We start from the raw sequence: 23288 nt of genomic DNA, 5'->3' as shown, positions 1-23288 counted from the left end.
AAGTCACCATATTACTATCGAAGAGTAGAAAATGTCCAAAGAAAACAAAAAAATGCTATGCCAGCAGCTTTGCTTCCCAAAAGCCCATCTCTTTCTGACTTTCCTTCAGGAGGCATGAGATTTAGTTACCAGGTACAATTTCCTTCTTCACCTTCCCTAAGGAAGGGTGTCTTGGTGACACTTGACAGCTGGGCAATGAGTTCAATTCAGCCAGAGAAAACAGACCTAGCTAGCAAGTTGTCTGGTGTCCAATAGAAAGATGATCTTCTTTTCTTTAAAATCTTTTTGCCAGTTTGTTATCTTGGGACGTTCTGGAATCCACTTATCTACAACTGAAATTTCCTTCAAGAATAAATATGATAGAATTCTTTCTCATCCCTCTGTGGTCATCATCCCTTAATCAATAATAAAACTTTCAGAAATAGCATCAAAGGCCATGGCGACCTCATTCATTCAGAATGCATGATGCTTTTTCATTGCACTCAGAGGAGGTTCTTACTACAATAGCATGAGAATATCCTTGTTAGGCGAGGGCTGGAATCTGGGTTTGTGCTGTTCTCAGCATCCTGAGAACTTGAAAGCTCCAACTCCACTCAAAGTGAAATCATAATATTCTGAAAGAATTTTGGACATAAACTAGGGTAAACTTGGATAACAAGAATCAGCCCTTGTTTGTGGCTGAAACAGAGATACGCTATTGTCACTGCTTGGGCTTTTAGAAAACTAAATTCCTGATAGATTGAAATTTGGCCCCCAGCTTGCTCTGTGATTTCTTTCAGAGTAGTCCCATGCAGTGGACAATCTTATTTATTTTCTTGCAAAACCTCTCATTTGAAATTTCAGAGTTGGAAAGTATCTTACAGGTCATTTGTTCTTATCTTCACCCCTCCCAAATTCAACACTTGTGTCTCCTAAAAGACCAACTATGGTGACAAATAACTCACTAGTTTGTGATACTTTAAAAATGCCTGGCACTGGTGTATGCAATGAGATTTGTACAGATAATTGATGGAGGAATGAAAAGATGCACCCAGTAGCCCAAGTGCCAGGGGCCAGCTCAGGGTGTGGGAGGTATTTACCAGAACTGGCTGGTTATATCCATGGCTTCACCATGACAATTAGAGAGAATTAGAAGAATAAAATCACTTTCTTTTCAGCTGAAGTTCCTAGTTAAGCACGTGGATGTTGCTTGCTGCCATTTTTCTGTCACCCTTGTTTCTTGAACGCGCCTATACAATTCATGCCACTTCTGAAATCTACACTTCGTAGTCATTATTTTTAAAATAACAGTATTTCCTTTTCCATATGCACTGAGAGCTGAATAATTAATTTGTTTACTATTTAACACATGCCTATTATCTACAAGATACTCAAAAACAAATGAAGTCAAACACCTTAGTTGGCTTCCCATCTGTAAGAGATATACGAGGAAAGATACTACATTAAACTCTCTCTGAAGGGAATTTCGTCAATTGTTTCAAAAAATTGTAAAAGTGTTAATACCTAGCCAGGTGTGGTGGCTCATGCCTGTAATCCCAGCACTGTGGGAGGGTGAGGCTGGAGGATTATTTGAGCCCAGGAGTTTGAGACTAGCTTGGGCAATATAGTGAGACCATGACCCTACCAAAAAAAAAAAAAAAATTAGCCCGGGAGGATGGCACACACCTGCAGCCCCCGCTACTTGGGAGGCTGAGGCAGGAGGCTCGCTTGAGCCCAGGAAGCCAAAGTTGCAGTGAGCTGTGATTGCATTACAGATTGAGTGGCAGAGTGAGACCCTGTCTCCAAAAACAAACAAACAAACAAACAAACAAACATACTCTTTATTCTTCTAGCAATTCATCCTAAAAATATGGATTATAATAACAAAAACTGGAAATAATGAGTTTATCACTAATAATAATAATGGGAAATTGGATCCAAATGCCCAATATGAGCTGTCCAGGTAATGAACAGTAGCTTGCTCTAACAAATCATCCAAGACCTCAGTGACTTAACACAGTAACTGCTTATTGTTTTGCTCATGATACAGTTGGAGGTGGATGGTTTGGCAGCCTTCCACTCGGTGGTTTAAGGATCCTAGCTCATTCTGTCTTGTAGTCCTACTCTCTTTTAGAACCCCAAATTCTTCCTCTAGATCCCCTGAATTCATCCAAGTGATGAATAAAGAGAAAGAGCAAACAGGAATGCCCGGGTAGGTAATGGGCTGGATATGGCTGGAATCATTCGGACCACATTCTTTGGCCAGAACCTGGTTATACGACCACAGCTATCTTTAAGGACAGTTAGAATCCTTACAGCCGGGAAGTATAACCCTTCGCTAAGACCAAGAAGAAGAGACAGGATTGGTGAGTATCTAGCTGATCTCCGGCATAGCCCCAGATTGGCTAAACACTTAGGCTATGATCCTGACTTGGTAAAAAATAACGTATTTGCAAATAAAAATCCTATTACGTTGGTACAAAAGTAATTGCGGTTTTTGCCATGGAAAGCAATGGCCAAAATCGCGATTACTTTTGCATTAACCTAATGGAAGCCATACATCAGTGCTTCTTCCTGAAAGGTGGGATGCTAAGGATCTTCCTTTTCTATACTGCACTTTTTAATATTCCTGGGGTCCGGAGTAGGGTATGGATTGGGAGATGTTGATCAAAGGGTATAAAGTTTTACTTTGGTTGAATAAATTCTAGAGACCTATTGTATAGCATGATGACTCTAGATAACGATGCGTTGTATACTTGAAAATTGCTAAGAGATCTTAAATATTCTCACATAAAAAAAAGCATATGAAGTGATGGATATGTTAATTGCTTGATTTAATCATTTCACAATGTATGATGTATATCAAAACATCATGTTGTATACCATAAATATATACAATTTGCATTTCTCAATTATATTTTAATTAAGCTGGAGAAAAAGTAACTTTACTTTAGAATAGGCCCCTCTAATAGAAATATAATGCAAATAACACAGGCAATTTTAATTTTGTTATTTTTCATTTTCATTTTAGCTTTTGATATATTAATTTTTATTGGTTACATGTTGAAATGATATTTGGGATATATTATGTTAAAATGTGTATTAAAAATAATATCACTTGGTTCTTATATTTTTACAAGTGTAGCCTCAGAGAATGAGAAGCAGCCTGAGGTAGACTCGCTAACAGTCAGAAGGACATCCTCACAGGAGGATGTCTCAGATGTGTGGGAGGCAGGAAAAACTCTTATGAAGGAGGTGGCTTTGGGATTGGGCCTTGAAAGATGTTATCAGTACAGGAGTTCCCCCTTATCCGCGGTTTTGCTCTCCGCAGTTTCAGTTACCTGTGGTCAACCATGGTCTGAAAATATTAAATGGAAATTCAAGAAATAAACAACTCACTAGTTTAAATTGTGTGCCATTCTGAGTTCCCTGAGGAACTCTCTTGCCGTCCTGCCCCATCCCTTCTTCATCACAAAAAGGAAAAGGGTGAGTACAGTACAGTAAGATATTTTGGGCCGGTGCAGTGGCTCACGCTTGTAATCCCAGCACTTTGGGAGGCCGAGGCAGGCGGATTACTTGAGGTCAGGAGTTCAAGACCAGCCTGGCCAACATGGTGAAACCCCGTCTCTACTAAAAAATGAATTAAAATAAATTAACTGGGTGTGGTGGCGTGTGCCTGTAATCCCAGCTACTGGGGAGACTGAGGCAGGAGAATCGCTTGAACCTGGGAGGCGGAGATTGCAGTGAGCTGAGATTGCACCACTGCACTCCAGCCTGGGCGACAGAGCAAGACTCCGTCTCAAAAAAAAAAAAAAAGATATTTTCAGAGAAAGGGACCACAAGTATGTAACTTTTATTGTAGTATATTGTTATAATTATTCTCTTTCATTATTAGTTATCCTTGTTAATCTCTTATTGTGCCTAATTCATAAATTAAACTTTACCATAGGTATGTATGTACAGGAAAAAAATCACAGACATAGCGTTTGGTACTATTCGCGGTATCAGGCACCCACTGGGGGTCTTGAAACATATCCCCCTCGGATAAAGAGGGATTACTGTAATACTATTGATGACCGCAATATCGGCAACACCCACTGTTTATCACAAGCTTGCCACTCGTCGGTCACCCTGCTAACCGCCAGGGGTCGGTAGCGAGGCGGAGATGGACTTTCTGAATGCGGGAACAACAGCAGTAGCTGCAAAAGCAGAGACCTGCACAAAGGACTATGTACACTTGGAAGTATTTTGGGTGGAGTGGGAGGTAGGGGACAGGAACCATAAGGTGTTAAACTCTTACGAAGTAGAAGAAAAGGCAGGGGGCAAGTTGGAGTCAAGTTTAGAAGCATCTTAAATAGGAAGGGAAAAACTTTATATCTAGTTCCGTGAGAAAATGTGGTGATAACAAAACACTCTGGAAGCGCTTTGTGATAACGTGCTGTTCCAGTGTCCAACACGCACTGACTCACTATGAGAGAGGTACTAATAGTCACGTGAGGTTTCACCACCGGCAAGCGTCCTGACACGTGCATGTTAGGCAATTTCAATGCCTTGTGAACGTCATAGAGTGGATTTACACAAACCTGGATGGCAGAGCCCACCACACCCCTGGGCTGTGTGGCATAGCCTGTTGCTCCTTGGCTACAAACTGGAACAGGGTGATACTGTACTCAATACTGTAGGCAGATGTAACACAATGGTAGGTATTTGTGTATCTAAATATAGAAAAAGCACAGTAAGCCGGGCGCGGTGGCTCAAGCCTGTAATCCCAGCACTTTGGGAGGCCAAGAAGGGCGGATCACGAGGTCAGGAGATCGAGACCATCCTGGCTAACACGGTGAAACCCCGTCTCTACTAAAAATACAAAAAAAATTAGCCGGGTGAGGTGGCGGGCGCCTGTAGTCCCAGCTACTCGGGAGACTGAGGCAGGAGAATGGCGTAAACCCGGGAGGTGGAGCTTGCAGTGAGCTGAGATCCGGCCACTGCACTCCAGCCTGGGCGACAGAGCGAGACTCCGTCTCAAACAAACAAACAAACAAACAAACAAACAAAACCAGTAAAATACAGTAGCAAACCTTTAAAACAATGGTAAGTGTATGGGGCACTTACCATGACTGGAGCCTGCAGGACTGGAGGTTGCTCTGGGTCCGTGACTGAGTGAGTGGTGGGTGAATGTGAAGGCCTGGGCATGACTGTGCACTATCGTAAGCTTTAGAAACACTGCACACTTAGGCTACGCTGAGGTTATAAAGTATCTTTTTCTTTCTTCAATAATAAATTAACCTTAGCTTACTGTAGCTTTTTTGCTTTATAAACTTTTTAGTTTGGACTCATTTGTAATAACACTTAGCTTAAAACACAAATACATTGTATAACTGTACAAAAATATTTTTCCTTATATTCTTATCCTACAAGCTTTTTTCTATTTTTAAATGTGCTTATTTATTTACTTCCTTTTTATATCACTGCCTTCCACACCCACATCTCATCCCATTGGAAGGTCTTCAGGGGCTAGAACGCCCATGGAGCTGTCATCTCCTGTGGTAACAGTGCCTTTTTCTAGAATGCCTCCTAGAGGACCTGCCTGAGGGTGTTTACAGGTAACTTTTTAAACCATAAGTAGAGCACACTCATTAATAACAATCAAAAGGATAGTATAGAAAATGCATAAACTAATAACAGTCTTGATTATCATCATCATGTATTGTGTACTGTACATAATTGTATGCACTATACTTTTACATGACCAGCAGCGCAGTAGGTTTGTTTACAGGAACATCACCACAAACGTGTGAGTAATGCCTTGTGCTACAGCAGTACGACAGTTATGATATCACTAGTTGATAGGAATTTTTCAGCTCCATTATAATATTATAAGACCACCATCATATATGCAGTCCGTCATTGACCAAAACATCATTATTATCTCTATTATCCCCATTTTACAGATGAGGAAACAGGTATAGAGAATTTAGGAAGCTTCCCAATGTTAAACAGTGTGTGACAAAGCCCAGATTTCAACTCCAGTATTTCTGCCTCCAAAATCTACCTCTTAATCACTCACAAAGACTGCACCATTCGGAACCAGAGACCTGGATTCTCATCCTAGGCTCTGCACTCACTCACTGGGAGACTTGAAGTCCTTCTCTGAGTCTCTGGTACCCTCAGCTTCCTCCTCCATCCATTGAAAATGGTTCACACCTTGTTGATCTTAAGGTGTCACTGTGTGGATGGAATGACACTGGGCACATAAAGCATGAGTTATACTGCCTGGCACAGAGCAGATGATGCCCATAAAAGCTGGCTGCCCCCCAAAATGCCATTGGAAGTCATTTTGGGCCTTTAAGTGGGGCAATGAGATGATTGGACTTATACTTTTACATGCATGTTGGAAATACTCATCTTCCCTGATTAATCTGCCAGAGATTGATTGCAGCTGGGAGAAATGTGTTACAAAGATGTTGCAAGAATCCAGAGAAGAGGCAGTGAGGGTCTGAGCAGGGACAGAGGCAGGGAGAAAGCAACGGTATTATTGAATCTAAGATTTTAGAGCGAAACAGGCACTATGGGCCGTACAGTACAAACTATCCTCATTTTATAGAACAAAGGGGCCCCTACCCAGACTTAAAGGACTTGTCCAAGGAGAAGCTGTGGGACTAGTCCAGGGCTTCTAATTTCCTGATTCACTGATTTTTCCTCAACTCAACCAGTGCTGATGTCTCACTAGAGTTTTCAACTCTTAATAAAAATAACAAAGTATATCTATTTTATGTAAATCATATACTTTCTACTCTTCAATAGCTTCCATGGACATTAATCTCATTTGATTTTGCCAATGACAATTCTCCTCCACCGCCAAAGGAAGGTAGCACACTGGAGTTAGAATTATCCTACACCACAGATAGGTAAACTAAGGCATGGAAGATGATTCTAATTTCTGGCTCAAATTCTCTCATCTTTACTTCTACATTAATTCTTTAAATTTTGTTTTTTAAGTGTTATCACAATGTTGATACAAGAATGGTATTCACAGAATTTCGTCCTGAACAAAATTTCATAGGGGCAGAGAGGTTTTAAAAATGTACCTTCATTTAGAAAGGTTAATGGGTGGGGTTTACTTGAAATTATGTCCAAAGAAAGACTTTGATCACAGGATACTGTGATCAGTGGGAAATTGTATGTTTGTAGTTGTTCCGTTTTAATTATGGTGAATGAAAGTATATCTTGCTTAGAAAGTATGCTGAGATGCTATCTCTTTCTATTCCTTCCAGAGGAAAGAAATCAAATCGTATGTTTATAGAATTTGTTTTCTTGTCTGTGGCCAATTGCTAAATCCTACCACAGGGGGGCGCAGGAAATGTTAGGCGCGTTTCACAAAACGGACACTAGGTGGCGCCGCTCTGCTAGTTTTCTTCATGTCTGCTTTTAATTTCGTCTTTTTATTCTTTTGTTTAGTAGTAATTGAAATGGTTAGCTTTAGCGATATAAAATGTATTTTTATTTTCCCATGCTTTTCTTAATATGTCTGGGTCTGTCATTTTGGCTTTATAAAAGCACGCTAAGAGAAGTAGAACCAGTTATTTATGTTAATATGTTTTCTTTACATTACATAAAATAGTTGTATTTTCTTTCACAGTATTTTTCAGGAATTCAAATATAAGTCTAGATTGAGTTTTCCATTTTGGTCTGTCATTGTCTCTTATTCTTTAGAGTTTTATTGGAAATTACATATTAGTTTGATTTTAAAAGAGGAGACATAATTCTGAATCGTATCAGAACAGCAAAAATCTAACAAAACTTAAAAGCGGAAGAGAAAAATAGGTATCAATAAAGGAGCTGGGAATGGATTCTCCTATTTAAATTTGCATAAGGAAGAGTTTCTCCCAGCCTTATTAATTATTTAGTGAACTAGTTGTGTGTCTGCGAGTTATGCCTCTCTCTGGAGTTTGGATTCCTAATTATAAAAACGAGGCGGTTCCTCTAAATGTTTCAAAGATCTCTTTGCAATCTGAAAAGTAGTGAGATTATGGGTATATTAACAAACTTATGCCCCCTGCCTGTTCCAAACACAATTCTTGAACATATATGCATAAACCGTGACTTTTCAAAAAAAATCTAGATAATTCTCAGTGGCACAAAATATGCAGTTATGAGCCCCAGCCAACTTTTCAATGCATGTTACTCGACTGGCGTTCTTGTGAGAATGAAGTCTGAACACGGAAGAATAAGTCGCCTGCCCTGGGAGAATCGTGTCCCTGGAGCAGAACTTGCTGGCTCCATCCCTGACTAGCTGGGAGACACTGACCTGTCAATTAGCAACGGCAGTGAGCTCCACAGCAGACCCCATGAGGAAGATGTGGAGAAGAAAAAGGCCAGGCCCTGTACCCCAAAATCTATGAGGGGCACAAGTTGTCCTGTCTTGGGAGGTTAGTAATACTGGGGAATACGTGCCAAATGATATCGGATCTGTGTTCCTGACCTGACCCCTGCCCAAACCATTGCCCACAGCTGTGATCCTGAGAAGCGGTGCTAAGCCATCACTGGGCACTGGCTGGGTCTGGGTGGAAATCATCGAATTAGGGCAGAGAAGACCAGACGAAGGCTGGAGAGAGATATTCATACAATTGTTTAACATTCTTTGCCAACTGGTAGCAAATGTTAGACATCATGATCAAAGGTGTTATGTTTTCTGTTGAACAAAAGAAAGTGGCAAAGCTGTAAATACATCAGGTTCACATAGATGTTCACTAGCCTGGAAGCAAATAATAAAAGTCCTCAAGACATGCCCTCCTTGATGAAGTCCACTGGAGCTGGTAAAACGTCGAATGTGAGCTCATCAAACCAAACGATGCATATGGAACCCTTTTAAATGCCTGTGTTGGCGACACAGGGCTCTTTCTAACCTCTTATAAAATAGAAACAGTTGCACACTGTAGTGCATGGTACATGGACTGATCACCAAGACTAAATGAGTTGCTGAAAACCGTGAAGACTGTTAATGTTACAAAAACAGTACACACTTGGAATAATTTTGTCCCTACTGTCATATGGGCTGAACCTGGTAAAAATGTGGTGGGCCTTTCAGAGCCCCAGTGCACTTCCTGGTGATGTGGCCAGCAGAGCCCCCGCTCTTCTGGGCTAGGGTTGTGCGTGGGCTTTGGGGAAGCAGGAGATTGGAAGTGAGTGATATAGAATCTGAGTTTGGAAGCTGAGGCACTGAAATGAGGGAAAGGGTGGGGGATGCACCAGCAGCCACTGAGATGCAAAAGCTCATGAACCAAATCTTTAGGTTTTTTTTTTTTTTCTTTGAGATGAAGTTTCGCTCACTGCCCGGGTTCAAGCGATTCTCCTGCCTCAGCCTCTGGAGTAGCTGGGATTACAGGCATGCTCCACCATGCCCGGCTAATTTTGTATTTTTAGTAGACATGGGGTTTCTCCTTGTTGGTCAGGCTGGTCTTGAACTCCCGACCTTAGGTGATCTGCATGCCTCCGCCTCCCAAAGTGATGGGATTACAGGCGTGAGCCACCGCACCCAGCCCAAATCTTTGTAAATCAAGAACAGTTCATGTCGATTCAAGATGGTGGCAGCAGTGGCAGTGAACAAAGATGTGAGACTCCTTAGCAGAGAGCTGGCCTGCCTTCCTGATTGATCTTAAACCAGTGATTCCCAGAGGGTGTTCCTGGGCACTCTAGCACTGAGGGATGTTAATGGATGAGGAGAATAAATGTTTTTTCAAATTCATTTGGAAAATGTGGAATTAAAAAAAGTCAACCACATTTATTTGCTTCTAGGAACCTTTAATATGCTACCACATGTTACTTTTTATTCCTTTTTTAAAGGAGTATTTATGGTGTAGGGTTTCCTAAACTTTTTGAGTTTGGAAACTTAAAAAAAAAATCATTGAAGCTGGGCGCGGTGGCTCACGCCTGTAATCCCAGCACTTTGGGAGGCCGAGGCGGGCGGATCACAAGGTCAGGAGATCGAGACCACGGTGGAACCCCGTCTCTACTAAAAATACAAAAAATTAGCCGGGCGCGGTTGTGGGCGCCTGTAGTCCCAGCTACTCGGGAGGCTGAGGCAGGAGAATGGCGTGAACCCGGGAGGCGGAGCTTGCAGTGAGCCGAGATCCCGCCACTGCACTCCAGCCTGGGCGACAGAGCGAGACTCCGTCTCAAAAAAAAAAAAAAAAAATCATTGAGTATCTCGTGACAAGTGTTCTGAGAAATATCTCTTGGAAAATAATATCCTAATGCATCCTAATTTATTTTGGATTAAATTCTATTTTAGCATTATCAGTATAAAATTTTCAGGATAAAATAATTGACAGAAAAGTGAAGGATTTATTAAACCAACTTATTTGGTGACATGCAAGCAAAGCCAGAAGGATTATTTTGATTCTTTTGTTTGAATCCGTTGTGAGCATAGACACACTCCTAAAAAAGGCACTGGCCCCATATTTAGATTATTTTTCTCTCACTCAGCGACGCGAAGTTGCCTCTGCACTCCACACAATTGGGCCTGGCCTAAATGCTGCCGCTGCCTTGGAGCCTGGTGTCAGTTTGGTTGTCAGTCGAAGCAGATCTTCTGCCATGATGAGAATAAGAAGAATAAATACAGTTCCTGATTTCCAAGTCAAAGACAGTGCAAATTGATATTACACAGTAAAATGCAATGAGATTAAATCAATAACATCTGCAATAAGGCATAATGAAGGTAAAATTATATCTCTGGCTTCCTGAACAGCTGTGAATCTATTTTTAATGATCCTCATTTTTGGCAGTCAGCTAACAACTTCTAAAACGTCCTAGAAATTGGATTGTTAAGCAGATGAGCACGGCAGCGGCTCAGAATGTCATTAATTTCTGCTGCCTTATCCATCTGCATAGGTGAGACAGAGGCATCGAGAACTTACCACTCACCCACCTACCAAGCACCCCACTCCCAGCCTTGGATGGCCCCCGCAAATGCTGGAGACAGCAAGGCAGGGGAGCTGCGGGCAGGGGAGCTCCCTGGAGAACCACAGACTGTGGAATTAAGGACAGAATGGAAAAGTTCTGGCCTTTGTAATGCCAATTACAGTACATAATTGGCTTGCATGTCTCCAGTGCGCTATAGAACCTCATAACCACTGTAGAGAACTGGATGCTGTAATGATCCCTCAGTTTATCAGCGGGGCACTGAGGGGCCTTGAGATTGCTCCGCCCAGGACTTGGTTAAGGTCACACTGCCAGCAAGTGCCGGAGCCAGGACGCAACACAACTCTTATTCCAAAGCCAGGACCATTTCCACGGCTCTGCCGGTCTTCTGCGTATTTGAATAGTACCCATGGGAAAGGCACCATGAAAAATTTGATATTGAGGAAATGTGAACACTCAGGATCAGCCATGTTCTTCTTAGCTGCCTGGCACCTTTGCACTTGGCTGCAGCTTTTACAAGCTGTGCCTGGGAAACGGGCATTGATCTCTTTGGTTGATCGTTTTGAGCTTGCTTTCCTTCTCTGGGCTGGCAGGGATAGGGGTGGGAGGTGGCGTCCCATGCTCTGCACACGGTTGTATTTTGTGCATCCCATGGACAAATTCTCAGATCCCAAGTCAAGCTTACAGGCTCAGGGGCTCAGGAGGCTCCAGGCTCAATGGTGTTCCAGAAGGCTTCACCTGAGGGTGGAAATTCACCTTCAGACCCCTTCCCTGCCTGTGTGAGAGCTGAGAGAGGGAGATGAATTCCTTACGCTCTCCCCTGTGCTGGGAAGCAGTGGTGTTGAGAGAGATCTATGTGTCGAAGATGGAGCTGCAGCTAAGATGACCAGCCTAGTTTATGGGCTTGTTCCACCGCCTGGCTTGCTTTTGGCAGTGGAGCTGCTCTTTTGCTGCCTGAAGTATGCGACAATCAAGAATTTGATGGTGCAGAGGGTGAGGCTGTGACATGTGTTTGGATTGGAGAAGAGTCTGGTTCCAGGAGAGTCATCCTATGACAAATGGGACCTGAATGGTTGAGTAAAACAATATAAATGGATACTTCCTTCAACAAGGAAGCCTCCCGGTGGCCTTCCTGATTTGATGGCGGGAATGCTGTTAAGAGAGGTGGAAACAGCAGAGGGAACTGGGAGGTCTGTTATAATGGAACAATATAATCAAATGCTAATGGGTAAAACGATGCCTGATGTGCTCAAAAACTAAGGCTGGCATCTGAAGACATGAGGGAAATTGGAGGGATTAAGGTCCACGGGAAGGTGAACAAATCATGCTCAGAAAGAGAAGGCAGGAGGGGCCCAGGGAGAAGAGGGAGAGCAGATTGCCAGGCCCAGGAGGACTTAGTGGGCTGACTGCAGGGGCCAGGAGGCCGTGCAGCGAATGAGAGGGATCCTTGCAGCTGTGTCGGGACCTGCTTGTCATGCCAGGGGAGCAGTGTATCTCCCAACGTGCAGGGAACAGGCCCCTTTCTTCTGGTTCCTCTCTCCCCAGTGGTTCCCTAGCACCAGCTCTTCCTACATATATTAACCAACGATTCAAACATGTTGTTTTGCTTTTCAAGAAGCTGTTGTCCAGAAGCATTTAACTTACATGCGGAAGGCCACATGCTGGTCTTAATGAGTCAGCTGGGGGTGGGGACAGCCTTTCATTGTAAGAGGAGCTACTTGTCTGTCAGTGATGAAAAACCTTATTTCTTCACTGTTCATTGACAAGGGCTTAATTCAGGGTTGGCAAATAGGTTTTGTTTCCCGTGTTGACTTTATTGATTCACTATGTTCAGAAGGATTCTGAGGCTAGGTCTAGGTTCATTCAGTTAGTGAGGTGCGCCCTGGATGAGAGGTAGAGAAGATAAGTCACAGCCACGCCCCTACTGCACCTAATGAGGTGTTTGCACTTTAAGTGGAGCTGGCTGAAGCCTCAAAAACCAAGGGAACGTCACACTCTCAAGTGGGAGAGGAGACAGAAGGAGGAGCACTTCCTGTTCCAAAGTGCAAAACACATAATTATTTCAGGCTTTGGAAGTATCGGAAATCAAATTCACTGCTAATGAGGCTGTTTGGAAGAATCAAGACCCCAGAGAATGGTTTAGTAGAAGCCAGAGGGCCAAGCTAAGTTATCCAGTAACCTGACTTAGAGTTAAGGATCAGGAAATTGGGCTACTACCTATCAGACAGGAGGAGCAAGCTGGGTCCTCTGCTCCTTCCCATTTTGAATAGTGAAGCAAGAGCAAGTCCAAAGAGACAAGGGGGATGGAGATATGTATATATACACACATATTATGTGACTCATACTTATGTGTGTGCATAGATATATACACATGCAGATCATATGCATCTCACTTGAGTATGGCTACACGCACTTGAGGATCATATGCATCTCACTTGAGTATGGCTACACGCACGTGAGGATCATATGCATCTCACTTGGGTAATAGACACATGCCTGTGCAGATCATATGCGTCTCACTTGGGTCTAGACACACACACGTGCAGATCATATGCATCTCGAGTATAGACACACACACGTGCAGATCATATGCATCTCACTTGGGTCTAGACACACACACGTGCAGATCATATGTATCTCGAGTATAGATACACACACGTGCAGATCACATGCGTCTCACTTGGGTATAGACGCACACGTGCAGATCATATGCATCTCACTTGGGTATAGATGCACACACGTGCAGATCATATGCATCTCGAGTATAGACACACACACGTGCAGATCATATGCGTCTCACTTGGGTATAGACGCACACGTGCAGATCATATGCATCTCACTTGGGTATAGACGCACACGTGCAGATCATATGCGTCTCACGTGGGTATAGACGCACACGTGCAGATCATATGCGTCTCACGTGTGTATAGACGCACACGTGCAGATCATATGCGTCTCACGTGGGTATAGACGCACACGTGCAGATCATATGCGTCTCACGTGGGTATAGACGCACACGTGCAGATCATATGCGTCTCACGTGGGTATAGATGCACACGTGCAGATCATATGTATCTCGAGTATAGACACACATGTGCAGATCATATGCATCTCGAGTATAGACACACACGCACAGATCATATACACCACACTTGAGTATAGATACATGTGCCGATTATATGCATGTCACTTGAGTACAGACACACGCACGTGCGGATCATATGCATCTCACTTGAGTGTGGATACACACTCGCAGATCATATACATGACACTTGCTTCATCTATATTACATATGGACGAGAACAACTTAAGGAATGAAGAGCCAGAGGCCCTATTCCCTTGCTGGTCTGCATCAGGTATTCGTCTTTTCTAACTAATTAGGAGCAAATGACTAAAGGCAGCCAACTAAAACTCAAGATTAGAGGGCAGTCACCTGTGGGTTAGATACCTGAAAACTGACCTCATGATCAGCTGTGACTCCCTGGGACTGTGGAGCGTGAACCACAGAGTTAGAGAAGCAATTTGTCCTGTGGCTATGAGCAGATCAAAACCTATGATGTTGGTGGTGTCTGGAAACCTTCACTGTGAGTTCAGATTAGTTCTGGGAGGACTTGCAGGGCTTGAGTAGATTAAAAAGCAGAGCTTAATAGTATTTTAAACAAGATGGTATCACCATTCAGAGGTAATTCTACATGTTAATATCTTTGTCCATACTAGCTTTCTAATAAACTGCATTTTACTGGTAGGGTATGGGATGCTAATTATCAATGGGGTTTTGTTTTCAAAAGGAAAAGTCACACCAAATGTCTGCATTGGATAATTTCCCATAGATGAACATCAAATGACTGATGTTGAATTTACTCACCTATTAGAGAAGCATGTACATATATTATGTCACAGTTTGGTTTCATAAAAATATTTTAATAACTCCATTTTAATATAACTGATATTCTTTTTAATCTCATGTATGTTATTTTATACATTAAAAACATGGGTCTGAGAAGAAAGTCTCCGAATAGAAAGAGCCCCCCTGTCATATGAGTAGGCCTGGGCTATAGTACTTGCTAAACAACTTTGATCAATCCTCCTTTTAATGTATTTATTTTGGGCAATTTAGAAAATTGAGATGAAATTCACATAATATAAAATTTACCATCTCAAAGTGTACAGTCACTGGATTTTAGTATATTAACGAGATTTTATAACCATCACTACTATCTAATTCCTGAACACTTCATTACCCCAAAGAGAAACCCCATCCCTGTTAGCATCACTCCCCACTCCCCCTGCCCTAGCCCCTGGCGACAACTAATTTGCTCCCTGTGTCTATGGATTTGCCTATGCTAGACAGTTCTTATCAATGGAACCAGATAGTATGTGGCCTTTTCTGTTTGGCTACTTTCACCTAGAATGGTATCTTCAAGATTCACTTCTATTGGAGCATATGTCAGAACTTCATTCCTTTCTATGGCAGAATAATATTCCATTGTATGGATGTACCACATGTGGTTTATTGTTGATCCATTCAGGCCAAGTTCTTTTTCAGCCTTAGGTTCTACACTTGCAAAATGAAGAGATTAGGGAAGATGATGGCTAAGGATTGTCCCAGCTTTCAAACCATGTTTGTGCACCCTCCTTTTAGCCACTGCTGCATTGTTTTGCATAAATCTCTGCTTTGACTCAGTTCTAACTGACCTGTTTTCAAAGATTAGCCTATCCAATTCCTCAGCACATGTTTTTCAGTTCTATCCATTTATATGTACCCCCAAAATTTAAAAACCAGTTTGGAGATCGTACCTAACTTAGGCCTTTGGGGTAGATGTCTTTAATGAAATATTCCCCTTCTTCAATTATCTTTACAACATTACAGCAACCATTCAAACTATAATGAGCTGGGCCCATGCATAGGAGGCTGAATTTTTTTTTCAATTACAACCGACAGAAAACTTCTTTTTAAATATCTGTGGCGTTTTGGATGCCCCCGGGAACAATTCAAGGTCTCTTCCAACATTCCCACACTGCCATTCTCAATGCTGAATTCCAAAAAAGAATTTTCATCTGTCACTTTAAAATTTCAGCAAATCCCAACAGCTTATTTCCACTAAGCCTGTAAAGGATCAGAAAGATAAAGGAGGAAAGGGCTCATGGAGATAAGGAACTAGCAATAAATCCTCCAACAATGTGAGCACAAAGCATTGTTCAAAGAGTTCACTTGAGGATCTGCGCCCGCTTCTTAACGCATTGCCTTCACTCTTGTCTTTATTAGATTACGGAATAGCACATAGAAACAACAGTCAGAAATAACACAAGGCTTCTTAGGCAGTACAACAAATACATATTTAATATGGGAAAAGAAATTGTAAATTATGTAGAATGTTATTGGATTTTATGCTCTCTCTCATTCCCCCAATGCATACATTTAAAAAGGAATCGCCCGTTTCATCTCCTCACCTTTCTCTGACATCAAGTAAGCCCTGTTTTGCTTTCAGCCTGTTCCTTTGTTGCATAACCACACTCTCAATCCATTCTTTCATTTCCTCCCAAGTGCTTTCCATCACACCGTGGCCTCTGAACCTCACGTTTGAGACACCTCATTACACCCACCGGCACGTGGTGCTGAAGCGTTTACTGTGCTCAGCCCAGGATATTCTTTGCTTGCAAATGCTTTAGGTTCTTTGGGAGATAAACCAAGAAATCTGCAAATTCATACCTAATCTGTCATAGTCCTGTCACCCAATTCAATCCTCTCTAAACAAAATCCTTTTGGTGAAAGGAAGACAATACCCCCGTTTCATAAATAATTTTTTCCACCAACCTTAATCTGCTGTCTATGAATATTAATGAGTCTCATCGATTCATGTCTCCATTTTATGTCCTATATTAGACACCTTCCCAGAAAGCTAGCTGTCAAGGTTGCATAGGAACCTATTTCACTTTCACATTAAATTAGCAAAATGAAAAAGGGCGACTTCTTTGGCTTGTAGGTTTCAAGAGATACCCCTTTAGCCCTACACTCTGATTTTTGTTTTTTACATTGCTTTTAAATTACAGGCTGATCTGTGCAGGAAAGAGAGTTAGGTCACTTCTTTTTTGTTTGTTCCAGGCAAGAGTTGACTGGTAATTGGTGACCTGATACCATGGAAAATTTTCAGAGACCTACAACATGTGTTTCTGTGTTTTTCTCTTACCACTAATTGTGACTTCTTTGCTTGCCTTTCTTTCTTTTTCTTTTCTTTTTTTCTGTTTTGGTGCCTTCCTTGTTGGATCTATGTCTGAATTCCTATGAGATTCTGCTTCTTTTGGCTATTCCTGCCTTTAAATATTTTTCCAGGGGACAGCAGATTAAATAGGATTGGTTCCAGGACTGCCACTGGCATATAGGGAATCTTTGTGAAAATTAGAGAAGTGGTCTTCTGACAAACTAATTAGAAAATGGCTTTATGACATTTCCTCTAAGGGGACATATTAGGAAAAGGAGCCCCTCTCTGGGTGGACATAGCTGTGTACAGGATCCAGGTTCTGTGGGGAGGCGGACTGCATTTTAACACCCACTCCCTCTCGACGGGGCACCCTGGTTCATTTCTCTCATTAAATCTTTCACACGTCTCTCTTAGCTTATTTCTTAGACCCAAGATATTTCTGGGACACTAGAGGCCTACCCTTTATGCTTAGTTCTTTTCCAATTGCAATTCACTTTTTTTTTTTCTTTCTTCTTTTTCACAGCATTCATGTTTAACCCCTTATTTATCTGCCAGGTTTTACTGAAGAAACCTCACCTTTACAACATTTGAGCAATGTGACTAGGAATTCCAATGGCATCCTTGGATTCTTTTGTTTATTTGATTGGTTGAGCTTTTTAATACATGCTTTCACATGTTTCACAAAGACTTGTTTGCCCATAGCATTCTATGTTGCTTAAATGACAAACATGGCTAGTTGCCAGAGGAGGCCATGTTATTTGAGGGGATCCTGGAAGCCTGCTCTGGTTCTATATATATACTCCTCCCTTGCTTTCCACACATGCCTGAAATTCCATCTTAAAGTCATATTGTTTTTGATTAAGTTAATATAATATAACACACTTAGAAATAAAGTACACTGTATCAGTCATTAACACTTTAGTGAAAACTAGATTATAAAATCCGATCCCAGGGACAGCTATGAGAAAGAAGGAAGGGTTTGGGGCATATAGAGAACTTACTCTCTGGAGGGTAGGCCTGGTTAGGTAGGCATAATACAATTTGAGCACATTGGGCATTTGGGAGATCTCTCAAAGAACCAGGAACATGGAAAGCAAACTTTCCCTTGCCAAGTTTTTGTCTACAGCAATCCCAGAGTAGGGCTTGGTATCAACTGTTCAACAGTATTGGTGTTTTCCAAACCAAGTAAAGGTGGGACTTTTTTTTTTTTTAACTTACTGGGACACCAGAGAATTTGAATTTCTGCTTTAGAATGAAGCCAGTCACTCCCTGTTTTGTCCTATCTGGTGTAAACATTAAACTTTCTCAAAGGCCCAGGATTGATGTTAGCAGGACAGCATATACACATCCAAAAAATTAATTTCTCACATGAACATGGATGTCTGTGGCAAGATCTTTGGGTCATAGATCACAAATGCAAGGAATATTGAAGAAATTAGGGTCCTTAAAGATCATCATTAGTCCAGTCTAAATGTGGGCTGCACACACATTTAAGAGCACAAAGCCATGAGTTACATACAAATAAACATGAAATATCTTCCTGAAGTGTCAATTTTACTAGACAATAACAAACTTAAAATGTGAGTCTTAAATTAAAACAAGCATGACTATATTGTGGAATTGAGTACAGCAGTCACAAGAACTTGAACAAGCACCGAGGGAAATGAATACATGATTACGGAAGACAGAGCTTAAAGGGATCTTAGAAATCATCTAGGCCTGCACACTGAGGCCTGATCATGCATCAGAATCACCTGCAGAATTTCAAACAAAACTCCAAAACAAGATTGAAGCTGGGCTGCTTTCCAAACGGGTTCTGGTACGTTGATATTTCTCCAAAGCCTTGGAGGTGATTTGAAGGTACAGTCAGGGCTGAGAGCCACCAAATTCTAGCCCAGCTGAGGCTCAGAGAGGTAAAGTGACCCCAAAACATACAACAAAAATTTGTATTTGGTGTTTTTATCTATTGCTCTAGGTATGATATTCTTCTCAACGGGATCAGCTGTATAATTTGTGGACCCAGTGCAAAATATGAATCTCAAGACAGCAACAGCAAAACATTAAGCGCAGAGCCTTTGTATGTATGGAGCCCAGCGTGAAGTCGATCCTGCCCCTCTAAAAGGCTGAACAGCGAGCGTGTTCAGGGCAGCAACCACCCTGAGAGCACAGCTGGAGCAGGTCCACGGGGTGGAGAGGAGCCTGCCTTCCTCTCCCTGTCTTAGTTTACGGGACTAGTTAACATGCTCACATGCACACAAACACATATGCACAAATGCACAAACATACACACCTGGACAGGTAGTTCAAAGAACCCTCTGACGGAAGTGTTCAGCAGAATGAAATCCAATTTTTTAAAATATGAAAGCATATTTCCTTGTTTATCTAAGTCAGGAATGAAACTGTCATCTTTTGAGTATAACCTATGTTCAATGGGTTTAAAATTCTAGTTTATACTTTCAAAATTCTAGTTTATACTTTCTCTCCAAACCACAACCCCACTCCCCATCCCTGCATCATCTCCCATACTTCTAAATCTTTATCTGGAATTGTAGACTCAGAAGACTGAAAAGCATTTTGTCATATTTTGACCCAAACTGCCCTCTCTAAAATAAATATCTGTGGTGTTGGGGGTCGCCAGAACTACCCACCCACACACACAGAATGGAAGCCCAGCAGAGCCGATAAGGACTCCAGACCTGAGAGTAAACCTCACCCTAAGGAGGCCATTCTTTCCGGAGAAGGAGGATGCGCACTTCTGGGCCTGGAGAAAGACCTCTGTGAGGGCCAGGAGGGAAGGCACAGGGTGGGCCTGGGGTCAGTGCGAGGAGGCAGAGGGCCATGACCAGTGTATTGGAGGAAGGGGGAGACATTCATTCTCTTGAGATTGAGCAGGGAGCAAGATACTGAGAGCTAACGATTCAAGAGGAGGATGGGGGACACCAGGGAATTCAGGGTAGAGATGAAATTCTCATTAAATCACCACTGGATTAACACACAAGCCTTCCTCTCTCCCAGGATTTCTTCTTGGAGCTGGCTGCTATGAAATATTTGGGTCCAGAGATGCAGGGAAGCCCTAGAGGAAAGAAGGTGATTGCTGTTTCTGGGAATTTGCATCCAGCCTTGTAGACACAGCAGCCAGTGACCATCGCCTACAGGACTGCAGATGCTTTCTCAAAACCCTGGAAATCATGAGGCATCTGGTCCCGAAGGCGAGGCCAGTCTGCTCAGGTGCAGAGAGATCCAGTGTGGTCCGTTCTATGAGGACCAATGCTTACCTGGCCAGCCTTCTTGATGCCAGAACCTTGTCTGTACTAGTGTTCCTTTGGCTGGCCCCTAACAATATCTAAGTCTGCCTCTCAACCCAGAACTTCATAAAAATAAGAAAGGATTCATTGAGATTCAGAAAAGGCACATGCTGGAAAACAGTATAAACAGTTTCCTAAATAAGTAACTATAGACCATGCACATGGATAGGTAGGCGATGATGCAAAACAAACCACAGATCCCACAGGAGCTTCTTAGTGCAGTGGTCAAGGCAGACTTTCAGGTCAGACAGACAAGCGTTCTGTTCCCACCTCTGTGTGATCCTGGGCAAAAAACTTAGTCTCTCTTAGACTTTTTTTTTCACTACAAAGTTGCCTTGAATACCTATTTCATAGACTTGCCTTGCGGGTTAAATGAAATGGTGTAGGTGAGGGCTGAATGTTGAAAGTAGCATGAATGTTGTAGGTATTCAGCAATAATCACTATTAGCCACAAATCCTTTCCTTCTTTCTGCCCCCACTCTGGGGATAAATGAAAACCTTAGCCAAGAGGATGTTTCTGGCCGGGTCCTGTTCCAAACATTTAGCACTTTTTGTCCTAATTCTGTGGAGTTGGTTGGTCTCTATGCCACACGGGTACTCTTTCACAAAAAGCCTAACAGGCTGGTCATCTCTCCATAACAGGGCCTATGTATTAATTGAAAGACAAACTTCTTGGCCTCTGTCTCCTGCTGTTTTTGAATGTCACACTTTGAACATGAGTCAAGATGAATAGTCGTAATTTGCTTCCCGATCAATTTGGGCATTGCTGGAAGATGAGACTATTCTTTCTATTTCTTCCAATGTGTGTCCAGAGAAGTGGCCCCAGAACTGTGTCTCTCTGGGTTACCTTCTAGCAGCCGGAGGGAGGGCTCATCCAGACCAGAACTTCTCAGGGGACCCAAGCCCTTCAAGAACATGTCTTTGAGCATTGTGTTGCAAATAAGAAAAGTAAGGACAATGAAACGAGATTTTGTTCAATAAAGCTTTTAATGGAAAGGACTATCCTTTATCCTTTATGCTGAGATTGTGACTTGCTTATATTTTTGGTATACAGTTATGCTTTTTTGGTGTAAAACAGTGGAGAGAGTAGACAGGAGTGGTTATTTGTAATGCTGTGGCTTGGCAAAATGAATGGCAGGCAAACTCATGTTACTCCCCTCACCATCACTAACCACCATCCAATTACAATTAAAAAAAAAAAAAATCTGGCCAGATGCAGTTACTCATGCCTGTAATCCCAGCACTTTGGGAGGCCGAGGCGGGTGGATCACTTGAGGTCAGGAGTCCGAGACTAGCCCGGCCAACATGGTGAAACCCCATCTCTACTTAAAAATATACTAATTATTTTTTAGTGCATCCTACTGGTAGTGCATCCCTGTAGTCCCAGCTACTCAGCAGACTGAGGTGGGAGAATCGTTTGAACCTGGGAGGTGGAGGTTGCAGTGAGCTGAGATCAGGCCACTGCGCTCCAGCCTGGGCAACAGAGTGAGACGTTGTCTCGAAAAAAATTTTTTTTTTTTTTGCTGGCTCATGAAATTAAAAAAAAAAAGCAAAAAAAAAAAAAAAAAAAAAAAGGCTGGAAACCACTGATATAGACCACCCAGTCTGTTTGAGAAAGAAAATCACTTCCAGATTAGCAGTTACCTGGAACATTTCCCCCTGGACTGGAGACCCCCGGGCTTTTGCTGCATAAATTATTTCATGTCTCCTACGTGGCTAACGTGGCTAATGAAGATGTGAGGAGCTTTATGAGAGTTTATGGGTTCCCTAATAAACCAAGCATGTCCTAATAAGGATGGATGCAAAATCGAATGAGCTGCCGTCATTCCTACCACGGATACAAACCCTGCCTTGTGTAATAGGTCTGAGAACACTCACCACCGCTGCGGATTTGGTACTTCCAAAATGTTGTGTTTATTTTCTTATACAAATTCTTATGTGAGAGTGTTAACTTTAACCAGTTTTTTGGGGGCTTTGAAAATACCACATTTTGGAGGGTAGGTGGGGAGTCTGATACTGTAAAATTACTTCTTTCATCATTGTAAGTCCCAAACTTCACTAGGAACGAGATGATGTTTCTAATAATGCATCCTGAATGACCTGCTGTTTTGTCTCATCCTCTTGTGTTTCCCAGGGTTGCCTGAGTAAATGTTTCTGGAGCTCCCTGGGAAGGGCCCCTGTGGTTCTCCAAAGGTTTTCCTGATGCTGCAGCCAGTTCCTGGGCTTCAGACTGCTGGTCTTCACACCATCCCGTTATCTCAGGGCGTTTCACTGTTCCAGACACTTCCCACTGGCCTTGATCTCCCTCATCCTCTCTTCCTCTGCAAGACTTTGTGATTAATTTCTGCTGCCCCCTCCTGGAATGACAACTTGCTCAAGTCCTGCCCCCTTCCCCAGGGTTCAGTTCTAATCACATTTCCTCTGGGAACTCTAAGATCCCTAGAATGCAAATACCTGCCCTTCTTATTCTCCTACTGTACTTTGTACCCCCATAAGCCAAGATGCTTGTGATGAATGCCAAAATGGTTATTTACATGTTTTTCTTCCTACTACCTCCAGTAACCATATGGATACAAAGAATAGATCAAATTAGTTTTTTGAAACTTGCCCAAACACTGGCACGGTATAGGGTACATAGTAAGTCTGGCAAATATAGGATAAAACTGAGTTGTCTTAAATTCTAACTAGAGTGTAAATGACTGATTGTCATACCTTTACGGAATGTACAAGAAAAACTGTCTCCATGGTAGGAATTTTTGTTCTAATCAGTCCATGGAAAGAAAAGGCTATTATTGAACTTTCCAGGAAATCACCCAGGCTGAGAAGTCTACCCAATATGCAGGCGGGTAAAGTGCCAAAGAAGTTTATCAATTCATGACAAGAATCC

General features: G+C 42.3%; 1 long non-coding RNA gene across 2 annotated transcripts; it reads left to right on the top strand.

The window, feature by feature from the left end:
- The first annotated feature begins 4058 nt into the window (after window positions 1-4058).
- LOC105475717 (uncharacterized) lies at window positions 4059-22936 on the top strand. Of its 2 annotated transcripts, XR_983594.2 has the most exons (5): window positions 4059-4678; window positions 5480-5579; window positions 19072-19274; window positions 20112-20183; window positions 22536-22936. It is a non-coding gene; the product is annotated as an uncharacterized lncRNA (long non-coding RNA). The 2 variants fall into 2 exon arrangements; XR_983593.2 differs by lacking the exons at window positions 20112-20183; window positions 22536-22936 and having other exon boundaries at window positions 4250-4678; window positions 19072-20103.
- Window positions 22937-23288: the final 352 nt, after the last annotated feature.

This window comes from Macaca nemestrina, chromosome 4 (genome assembly GCF_043159975.1).
Source record: "Macaca nemestrina isolate mMacNem1 chromosome 4, mMacNem.hap1, whole genome shotgun sequence".
Taxonomy (NCBI): Eukaryota; Metazoa; Chordata; class Mammalia; order Primates; family Cercopithecidae; genus Macaca; species Macaca nemestrina.
The sequence above is the reverse complement of the archived record's forward strand: the minus strand, read 5'-3'. Positions and strand labels throughout refer to the sequence as shown.